This window comes from Vollenhovia emeryi, unplaced genomic scaffold, assembly GCF_000949405.1.
Source record: "Vollenhovia emeryi isolate VEMERY1.0 unplaced genomic scaffold, V.emery_V1.0 DF939131.1, whole genome shotgun sequence".
In the NCBI taxonomy this organism is placed as follows: Eukaryota; Metazoa; Arthropoda; class Insecta; order Hymenoptera; family Formicidae; genus Vollenhovia; species Vollenhovia emeryi.
The window spans coordinates 791,318-803,338 of record NW_011967235.1 but is presented as its reverse complement, the minus strand read 5'-3'; the positions used below and the strand labels follow the sequence as shown (position 1 = coordinate 803,338).

General features: G+C 29.6%; 1 protein-coding gene across 3 annotated transcripts in view; it reads left to right on the top strand.

Moving 5' to 3' along the window:
• LOC105568131 (gastrin-releasing peptide receptor) overlaps positions 1-12,021 on the top strand; it is a 53,479-nt gene that overhangs the window by 23,883 nt on the left and 17,575 nt on the right. The window contains exons 1-2 of one of the 3 annotated variants that reach the window (XM_012023545.1): positions 7,057-7,179; positions 8,048-8,119. The exons of the other annotated variants lie outside the window; for them this stretch is intronic. The gene's annotated coding sequence lies outside the window, so the exon portion shown is untranslated. Of the gene's footprint in view, positions 1-7,056; positions 7,180-8,047; positions 8,120-12,021 lie in introns of those variants that run through there. 3 annotated transcript variants of the gene reach the window in all.

Sequence of the window (12,021 nt, the reverse complement as noted above, 5' to 3'; positions counted from 1 at the left end):
CACATTTCAAAACCTGAAACTTGGCTATATTTTTATAATAAATTTATCGTGCTTTGCCCATTATTTTGATAATTATAATGCACATTATTAAATGTATGCTCGGCGGCTAATATGGCCAGCGACAAAGGTAGCTACTATGGCCAGCGAGTCAACAGAGTATAGAGTACGCCAGTGCTGAGAGTGATAACAGCGAAGAAAGAAAATAGTTATTTCTCACAATTTATTAATAAATTGTGAGAGCACGGCGTTACGTAGAGAGAGTGGACATACACATACACATTTCTTAAATGTGTACTCGTATGTTTAAAATATTTCAAAGTTTATGTTCTGTACGATTAAAGTAATACTTTACGATTAAAGTAAATACCCCACTTTTGCAAAATATTACTGTTTTGTACACTTTTTTTATAGATGGCCATATTATCCACCCCAAATTTATGGCCAAAACGCATACTTTCAGATTCTTTTTTTTTCTTCGAATATGGATAGATTTTAATTGATCAAAACATTTTGTCATCAAAGCTTATTAAATACACTAGAATTTCAGAAAGTTACAAAATAAAAAAACCAGCGGTTTGAAAATTATGACCTCAAATCAAAACTATGGCCATAATATCTGCCTTTACCTATATGTTATACGCCTTCAAAACCAGGACATGTATGCCTGTGGCATTTAAATACTATCAGTGTTTGACATTCACACAAAAATATCAAACACATTAAACAAAAGTTGCAATCGTTCACTTTCGTAACCCACTTTATTAGACTCGTTCACAATACTTTATAATAGTTTTTCATAACAAATCCTATATGTTAGAGTCTTTAGACTAATTTATTAGCTATATTATATAATTTATATGTATCTTTATACAATTATTTGAAAATTTATTATATAATTTATATATATCTTTATACAATTGTTTTAAATTTATGCAGGCGCATACCAATTTCAACACACTATAAAGGAATCTATTGTACATGATTACAGAAATAAAGTAAACTGTGTACATAAGGGATATATATTATATAATTTGTATTACTTTGTCGATTTGTATTATTAAGAGAAATTTTATACCACAAATTCATTAACCCCCCCCCCCCCGCACATTTAATAATATTAAAAAATTTAGAATAAATTGAAAAATATACAGAATTTTTTAATTAAATGTTGATATATTTACAGTTGTTGCGTATAAAAGACCTCAGTACACATCATGTAGTTATGCTATATAAATGTAATTTGTATTATAGATCATATCTAACGCGATATTATTTTCTGTATAATATCACAGCATCAAATTGAAGCACATCAATCATTTCCTTAGTGATATTATGATTTAAAAACTAAGGGGATATATGTTACACCTCCCAGCCACACATAGTTATGAATCAAATGAATCACATCGTATTATATTCATTTATTATTTGACTGTTTCTGCGGTTTTCCATGCAAACAATCAGAGCGTGTTATCGCTCAAAATGTTTATGCGCTACTAAAAAATTGTTGAAAATAGTTGATGTGTTATTCATGTACATAGAGACCCAAGTTAACGAGAAAAATTCTGTTTCTATTGTACTTCATTCTAACAGTATGACAGTTTCGATATCGTGTTTATGTGCACTATCACAGAAAAAAACGTGAGCATATTTCAACAAAAAGTGAAATAGAATTGAAAATTCGAAGTGAATTAAATTAAAAAAATAGCGTAAATAAAAACTGATACTCTGCTAAGTTATAATGTTGAGAAAATATTTTGTGTTAATTTTTAATTTAATGGAAAGAGAGGTGCAGTTATTTTCACTCAAGATTAATGCTTCTTAGAAATGAAACAAAAATATAAATTTATAAAGATTATTAAAAACATGACCCAACGAGAAATATCTTGTCGATCGACGTCAAAACGATGTTAAATTGACGTCGATTTAACGGTTTTGATGTCAATTTGGCATCGTTTCGATGTCGATCAACAAGTCAGTTCTTGTTGTGGAAGAACGTAAATAACAATATTAATATAATATTAATATATTAAGAAATGTTATTGTAACAATATGCAACGATCACTATTATTTCCATCAGTTGCGTTGCTCTTCTCAATATTTGTCAACTACTTTATCCACTTTGACGGCGTTGAAAAGATTGAAAATCTGTCGATAGAAATTTCTTGTTAAGGAAGGAGCCTCTTTCATAATTGCGTAACTGTCTGTTTTCGCAAAAAAATACGAACAGATTTTCATGCAGCAGGTAAAGATATTGTACACGAGCAAGTTTTTACTTAACTTAAGCCGCATCTACACTATATAACAAAACATGCTATATAGCAAAATTATACAACTTGTTACAAAAAGAAAAGAAAAAATGTTATATAACATGATGTTGTATAACATTTTTCGTGTTATATAGCAGGTTATATGTTATCCATTAGTTGTCGGTAAAGATCAAAGGAAGTTATAAAACTTTATGTTTATGAGGTATTCAAAATCAAAACTTGTCATCCTTGCAAAGTTTTTGAAACTACCGTCACACCGAATTTCTCCCGTCAATATATCTCTGTCATCTCTTTCAAGATCTCCTATAAGGGTTGTATCACTATATTTTTTTCGAGCTTCTGATGGTCGCACCCAGAATCGCCGGTTAGTTCTAATATGTTGTCTAGTCAAAATTACACAAGCTGCTGCTGCGAGAATTGCATCCTCTACGTTTGACGCCATTATGAATACTGAGATGAAAAATGTTTAACAACTTGTACATAAAATTATTGTTACAAAAATAGTGTCCAATAACAAGTTATATGAAGTCATATAACAAGTTATACAACAATGTTAAAAACAAAACAAAAACATATAGCATGTTTTGTTATATAGTGTAGACCCGGCTTTACATTTCGTTTGAGGTCGGATGTGGGCACTAAAGTTTACATTTGTTGAACTACTTTTTCTGTAATCAAACGTGCTTTGCGTGTCAACGATTCCATTACAGAGGCTCTTGCATCTAAATATATAATTAAACGACCCACAGGTACGATACTGACGTGGAAGTATTTGCATCATCGTTTAGCTCCAAATTATGATTTCCACGAATTTTCGTTCCCATGATTGGTGAAAACAGATATTGCAATTTTGTCACCAAACAACGAGACTATATGTTAATTCATTCGATTTGTTCGTCATTAACCCGAACGTAATTGTAAATTTAATTAAAACATCCGTACATATTACACACCAATTACGTGTAATCGCATACATCAAGTATCAAAATAAACAAAGAAATAAGTAAAAAGTTAAGTTTTTCAATTATAATTTTGAATATATCATTTGTACGAATGAAGCTTATTTAAATTGAACATTTATGAATACATCGTTCCTAAACTCCTAATGTTTGTGTAGTAAAGAATCGGAAATGACATAAAATTTGCTTTGAAAAATTATCAATAAAATTGGTTTACATAATAATTATACACTCGTTTTTTATTATACCAACATGTATTTTTATTATTTCTGTTATACTTAAACTAATATTATTAAGAATGTATTAATTTTTGATAAATCCATTTTTCCAATATTTTTATTCATTTTAGATACATTGAACAATAATTTAACAAGATTACTTATTGGACAAATATTTAACATGATATTCTGCCTATGCTACAACTAGACCAAAGCCTTTGCTTAGCAATCTACGGTTAATTGAAGACTATAATGGGGATAAAGTAAGTTGATACATTTGAGGTAAAGACACTATTTCTCATTATTTCAGCCAGTCTCGTGTTTCTACTCATTATCTATGTTCAACTAATTATCTTCCTGCATAATTTATGAAGAAGAATATAATATTATCACAGAAAATTAAGGAAAATCTTTTAAACGCAATCTGCCGTTTGCATGACAGAGTTAGCGAAACAATCTCTATTAAGTTCTTTTAGTTGAATTAGTTCTGCTTTATTTTTACAACATAATTAAAAAGATTTCATATGTGTTTATAATTATACATATATTTTATTATTAGGATATTTTGTTAATTATAAAGTATGCTATATCATTAATTCAGCGTCGCTGTAAGTGAGTTCAACTTGAAAACAGAGTTACGTATGTAACGACATTAGCACGATTTTTACTTTACTACCCCTTTTTACAAAAATTTATTTTGTGATATTATATTATACGATATATCCTTTCCATTATCCCTTATTAGCTTTACTAGAAAAAAATTTTACTTTTTATTTTATTATATTCTATAGGTAATATGTTCAAGTAAAGTTTCCCTTCACTAAATAGAAGTCAATGTTATAACTTTTTCTGAACTTATAACAAAAATATAAGCAAGACATTTATCAATTTCTTATATTATATTTAGAGGAAAAAAAAAGACATACTTAGGATATTATTAAAAAGTTCGTTTAGTTAATTTATCTGCTTCGTGCATCCTTTTGTACAATTGTAAAACAATATATTGAAACGAGAGACTCGATAGTACGAAATAAAAGCGCGACAGCTCGTGCATTTTTAAACAAACTAGTAAGATCACGTTCGCACTCGACTTTTCGGTGAATTTATAGTAACGCTGGGCAGTGCAATCAACCCTATTGTTTGTGCGCGTCAATTTCTGCATGCAGATACTATTAGCTTTCTCAAAAACCGTGTCGAAAATAAAGTAAAACGTCATACAAGACGTGTCTTCACGAATAATTAAGTAACTCGTGAACGATTACTGTGAATATATATTGTCTGCAATATGCTTCGAGCTTTCCGTTTAAATCGAGGCAGTTTAATCAAGATGGCAGTTACTAAAATACTATAGGCGAAGACAAATAATAACACAATGCTAAGTTCTCGTAGAAACAAAATCAGCTCTAAATTGCAAGACTTCTACAAAGCATTCCGTGCATAGGGGACATTTTCTCGAGGCGTTTCCATAACAACAATCTCTCTTTGATACTATACGCGAGTTCTATTTCTTGCTGTGCAATACTCTGGGGTGCGTTTAAGTTTCTGTCATTTGATGCGTTTCGTTCAAATTGCGGTGTGCAATCGAATATAATATTTAAAAATATTCTCTCTCTCTCTCTCTCTCCTTTTTCTCTTAATATATTTGAAAATTATATTTAAGAATAATATTCAACAATTTTATAAATTATTTTATATTATTTTATTTTATAAAACCTAATCTTAAATCTATATAAATGCGTAAGAGAGCGAGAGAGAGAGAGAGAGAGAGAGAGAGAGAGAGAGAGAGAGAGAGAGAGAGAGAGAGAGAGAGAGAGAGAGCTGCGTGACATTTTCTCTTTATTAACACTGAGGTTCATTGTCACAATCCGCCTACATTCTGAATTCAAGCGTGATATTTTTATACACATATATGTGTAATTTGGTAAAAGCACTTTTTACACGCTTCTTGCCTTTTAAAATCGTGACATATGATTTAATATTTTACATGTCATTTTACACATTTCTTGCTGTTTAAAATGACGTACAAGTCACATGTCGTGTTTTTAAGCGGCAAGAAGCATGTGAAACTGAAAAGTGCTCTTCACTAAATTACATATATGTGTATAAAAATAACATACTAGGATTTGCAGTGTAATTTCGACGCAACGTAGTCCAAAAATGTTTTCTTGTTTTTAAGTGAAACTCGCCACGATAATAACGTATTTTTTTTTCATTGCTTTAATATCGTGTAGCCAAATAAAGTATGGCGGAAAATCGTGTAATATAGATAGATTCACATATAATAATCATATTAAAGATCGTACTAATATCCCTCACACATACGTATGCACATTGGTTAAATAGTATGCAGGTTGCATTGATACACCCCCGCAACGTGAAGCAATGTAGAATATTTATCGATGGACCGTAACATTAACGAACGCGTTGAATATACTTGGAATATACGATTAATTAAAACGCCAAGTACACTTGGATCATGGGCCGCGGGCGAGATGTGTGTTAATGAAACAGGACAAAGCTATTTGTTTATTCGTGAAAATAATGCGGATAGTTAATAAATGTACGAAGTTTTATGTGTAGAAACTGATGCGCTTCAACGAAAGTATGTTAATGCAGCACATTTGCAGCTGACATCCGATTAAGATCGAGCATCACAAACAACTTTCGTACATCCAGAAACGATTCGGACACGCGCTACTTTGGGAATTTATTCTCCTCTATTAATATTCTGACGTGGAAACAGTCGATGCGTAGCTCCGAAAAAGCTGATTACGCGTTCGTGTTCCTCAAATATTTCAGAAAGATCACGGAAGCACGTCGAACGAATTTGCACGTAAATCCCAAGAGAACGTTGCCAATTTAACGCGAGAACTTTTGCCAACGCGCGTTCACATTCAAATCGGAAATTCGCAACCACCTAGTCGCACCTCCTCCATCTTAGCCACTGTTACGAAACTTCATACCGTAATTTAGCAACATGTACCGCCAACGCGTGATAAAACTTTAAACGCGTACCCTCTATTTATAGATATAACTATGGTGAACAATGGATCCCGGGTAAAAAGTTTGAAGGTTAACACTACGATGTGCTCTTATCAGTTGCTATCCTCTTACCATAAACGGAATGCAACTAAATTGCTACGAAAAAGCGTAGCGATATTTAACGGAAGCAAGCAGTTTGCGGATATTGGGACGTATGCCAAAATTCGAGAATGTTGTATAATACGTATTTGAGAGAGAACGTAAATATACTACAATATATTAACAAACATATTAGGTTTGGTACAAAAGATTTATTTGTCAAATAAAGCTAAATATAATATTTTGGCAAAATGGAAATAAAATTGCCATCGCGGGCAACAAAATACTCCGTTTTTCATCTCGAGGAACATTTTTCAATTCTTTTGTTCAAAGCACTTCGATTTTCTAGCTTTATTTGATACAAACTTTAATAGAGAAACGAGAACTCTTTCGCGTCAACCTAATAATTATTGTTAACAAATATATAATTTTATTCGTTTTTGTTCTAATATTCCTAATAATATTATATTTTCTCAGTCTAGATCTACTTTTTACCATAAACCGATCGGCTTCTGATAGAAGACGACATAACATAGAAACACGTCTTACCCCAGTAGTACAGAAAGTCACAAATCGTATAGCAAGGAAAACGACGTTGACGTTGTTGGGATTAATGACGACAATAACAGTAACGAGGATCATAATGGTGAAACTGTAAGATATATCGACACAAAATCTAATGAGAGTGGATAGCATCAAGTTCCTCGTAGAGTTTGTGGTTTATTGTCGACATCAATCTCACGTCTAAAAGCTAATGCTAAAGACCGAAATGCACAGTAGGAAATAAAAATAAAATGAAAGATGCAAAAGATTAACGTAAGAAGTTAACTCGAGCAAACCAAAATTAAACTCGCAGTAAATTGCCTAAAATTGGATTTATACTTTTCCATGATTTCTTATATGCATTATTTCCTCATTATCTTGTCTCGTGTGATATTATTTAACATATTAAACAAGAATCCATGTAATTCGCTGCATAATGCTATTGCAGTAATTGGTAGCCTATTTGAGAAACTGTATAGTTTACACGAAAGTTCATTAAGCTTATTTAGGCGATCTATATATTTACGTTACTGCTTAAAAAATGTTCATAAAAATGTACTAGTAACACGACATTTTTGTATAATTCTTTAATTTTTTTTCCGTGTTTAATCTCGCATTAATTACACATCAGTTTCAATTTAGCTTCTAATCGCTGCGACGTCTATAACGTGAAGGAAAAACGCTTTGTCTCAATTATGATTTTTAACGTCTGTGCATCTCCGCATGTGTAATTTTTCTCAACGTTATGTGGCATACAGATCCGTTGGGACCGTAAAATGCGCTCTGGAATTAACACTAATTTCCTGAAATTAAAAGTTCGCTAATTCTCGGGTGCACACGACGCTTCTCGTAACGCCAAATAAAACGCGCCATTCAAGATTCTGAATCTCTATCATAGCGCTAAAAGACACAAAAGATTCTAGTTCTTTCAATACTGTTCTCTATAAATCAATATCAGAAATGCATCGTGTGTTAATAGCATGTGGACAGCAGAATACTGAGAATTATCGTTGGATGTGACTTTGTAATCACCAGAATCGTCCTGTCAAAGGTACTGTCTGCAACTTAGAATTCATAATAAGTGATTCATACTAACATCAACTCTCTATCTTTATACAAAATTTATCTCAGAGTTCTTTTTTTTTAAATCAAATAGCGTTCTGCAAAAGCTTGTTTGAAGTTTGTTTTCGTATAACAGTTCTGTTCTTGGAAATTTAATCAAACGTGATGCGTGTGTCGTACTCGGAACGTTTTATCATATAATAAGAGAATTGCGATTATTTGGTATTATGGAAATAACATTTCATATATCGTTGCATGTAATATATTTGGATTGGATACTCGATGCATTTCTTCCGGTTCGATTTATATTATTCGAGTTAATATTTGTAGCTGGTATTTTTGCAATTCAATTCGTAAACAGTAAGTTACCTCAATTTTATGTTTGCTTAAATTCTTCCTTTAAACTAAAGGAAAACTAATGAAAACAGCATTCTATTGTACAAATTAATGACAGTAAAGAATCGCTTTTCTTTAGTCATATTTACAATAATACAGACTCGCTGTTATTGATTGTGACCCGTAAGAAAAGTTATGATTTCTAACTATATTGTTATTACGGAAACAATGTTAGCCAATCGTTATTGATTATAAAACCGATAACAATATTTTTCACGCAATAACTACATCATATCGCGTTTCAATTTTAATAATTTATTCTGTAATTGTGAAACTGACTTTAAATTGGTCTCTTTCGTTCTGCTTTGAATTATGTTCTACTTTCTTTTTAAAAAGTAATATTTGGTTCAACAGTTAGTCATATATGAACGCACATTGCGTTCCAAATTCGCAAACGATAGGTCACAATAAAAGTTCGAGATATGTTGAGTTGGTAGCTCACATGCATGATATATTCCAATGGCTCTCTCAAATTCGCGGAATGGATTCTGCAGTCATGTAGAATTCACGAAACCAATCTGAATATACAAGCATGCCTCGATAGATTTTTGGAATCTGAAACCTTTCTTTAATCAATGAAAAGGGAGGTGAATGTGTAAAAACATAATCCACTTCAAAAAATTGAACGATATTATCCTATTTTTTTACAGTTGTTTCAACATGTCATTAATGTATAGTAATTACTCAGATTTTTTATATAACCGGCTGGTTTCATTTATATTTTATCAATCCTCAAAATCCTTGCCATCCTTTTTCATTTTGTAATGCGAATTTTAGTATTATGAAATCTGATTATGCATTAGATACATCACAGCGTAAAGCATTGATCTATCAAACTGTCCGTTACGTACGATTTGCTCTTTAGGACGAATATATGTAAATTTTGTTGCATTTGGACAATGAAATATTTCATTGAAAAACTAACAAAATATGATTTATTTACTTTGTATGCCACGTGTATGTATTAATTGAGCAGCTGATTATTTTTATTTATTACGTCTACTTTAACGTACAAATATTATATCAGGGCTTCGTACCAATGAAAGAAATAAAAAAAATTTTGTACTTCTTGGTTGTCACATGGTTGTTAATTTACATTTTATTTATTTCGAGCAATCCATTAGCAGTGTTGTATAGATACCTAGGCTTAATAAATATTCGATCAAAGCGCTCGCAATACATAGCACAACCTATATGTATGATAAATGTTACAGCTTCTTCGAAAAGCTGATTCTCAACACCTTTGCCCTCTTCCAGTTTTACGAAAACCCAATTATAAAATTTCATGATAACGTTTACGTTTTAAATGAATACTGAGGCTAAATCAACATAAATATTTAATTATTTGATGATGGTAATCTGTATAAGATCATATTCATTAGTCCTCATTATTAAAAAAAAGAATTAAAATATGCAAAAGTAATAGGAACAAATGCACATAAACTTTAAATACAAACATTTTATATTTTTATGTAAAACGATAATTTCCACAATACTAAATTGGACATATGAAAGTTACACGTTACATTGTCATATAATAATATAAAATAAAATAGATAGCAGAATTATTGAAAGATCGATACACATACAAAGCACTTTATTACACTCATAAAAACATATTAAACATTGAATTTATATTTTTTGGCCTTTCCACGGCATATATACTACAAGTTTCAGGTGGATTTCTGCTACTGCTATAATATTTTATTACATACTATTTGTAAAATAAAAAGGTAGAAAACTGTAGAATTAAATTTTACTCTGACAACTTGTGAATTGAAAAAACAGTTTAGAGATTCGAGTTAAAGTATATGTGCTGCATTTTATTTATTATTTACGAAAGTAAAATTAACTTTACCATTATCAACTTTTTTATACATTCAAAGTAAAAAATATTTCATATTTCAGTGATTTAAAATATATAATATTTTTTTAACATTTCTTTCTATATTTTCTTTTAAATGCTTTCTTTTTTTAATAATAAACTCTAAATTATCTTAAATCCTGTTTAATTATAAGGAAAATATATATTTATAAACCCATTATAAGTTTTACAACTTCAGTGGTAATATAGTATATTCTTAATCATTTTCACATATAAACTTTAGATGGTCTAGAAATAAGATCTTTAAACACTTTACATGTTAATTTCCTGGATTTTTAACAAAATGGATGTTTACAACAATTTCGCTCTTATTAAAAGTATACGTTAGATTTAGAAAAAAACACTTATTTTAATAATGTAGCACATATGGTATATTTTAATAGTTTTTATTATACTTAGAAATACTTATTTACTGTCGTATACTTGATAAAATGCAAAATTAATTGCTTTGCGTAAATTAATCTCTTATAACAAATGCATAAGAGGATTAAACGAGTACGCACTAATAATAAAATATGGATAATGATGTCTTACTGCTCGTGGCATGTTTAAACAGTTTAAACAGTGGCATGTTTATACTCCCTAGAAAATGTAAATTAGCGTAATAAGATTACTGATTTTCTTTTATTTGTAAAATACGTTGTTTGTAAAAATTAATAAGTTAAACAATGCACATTAATTGTTTAATCAATCGACAATTAATAAAGCATTATTTATCAAATTTTTACACATCATATATCTCAAGTTTTTACACTTTCACATAAAATGGAAAAGATTTTTTAATTTTGTATGAAAAAAAGAGTGAATGAAGAACTAAAGTTATTTTAAATATTTTACTAACTTAAATAAGAGATGGATTATGAAAAATTTTCATTATACTGAAGATAACACAAATAAGAGGGTTGAGACGTTTACAATTTAATTACTAATTATATGAGCATAAATTCACGCAATAAAAACTGTGTCTTACTCTTATTACTCATTATTATATCAATTGATTGTTAGAATTTCGAGAGTCTAATTTATGTATTTCTTGTTAACTATTTTATATTTAGACAGATTATAACAACTTGTATCTCACATCTTCCTGTATAGTTAACAATCAACTTTACTTATTATCAATATCTTATAATTAAGAAATTACAATTTATGTAAAAGTTTAAGAAACTTATTTAATATCCAAAATTTAATATCCAATATATTCATCCAAAAAAATCATAATGTGCAATAATACATTATACAATTACAAAAATAAAAAAGTTAGACGTATTTTAATAAATAAAAATTTTATATTTCATTTGTCATGTGCATAACAGCTGTAGAATTTTAATATTATTATTATACTGATAACGCTACTTGTCGTGACATTAATATTAATATATTTATATCATTAATTAGATATTGTACAATTACAGTTACGATTAAAAATTGTATTTATATGTTTTCCATGATTTATCCTATATGTACTATTTATAGTAATATTTAATTCGTCAGATTTAGCGTAATATTATAAATCAATATTTAAAATATATTATTTTATATTATATTTGCTAGTGGAATAAAACAATGATGAAACAAAATCTGGTATAAATGTTATAAAATTACTTCAC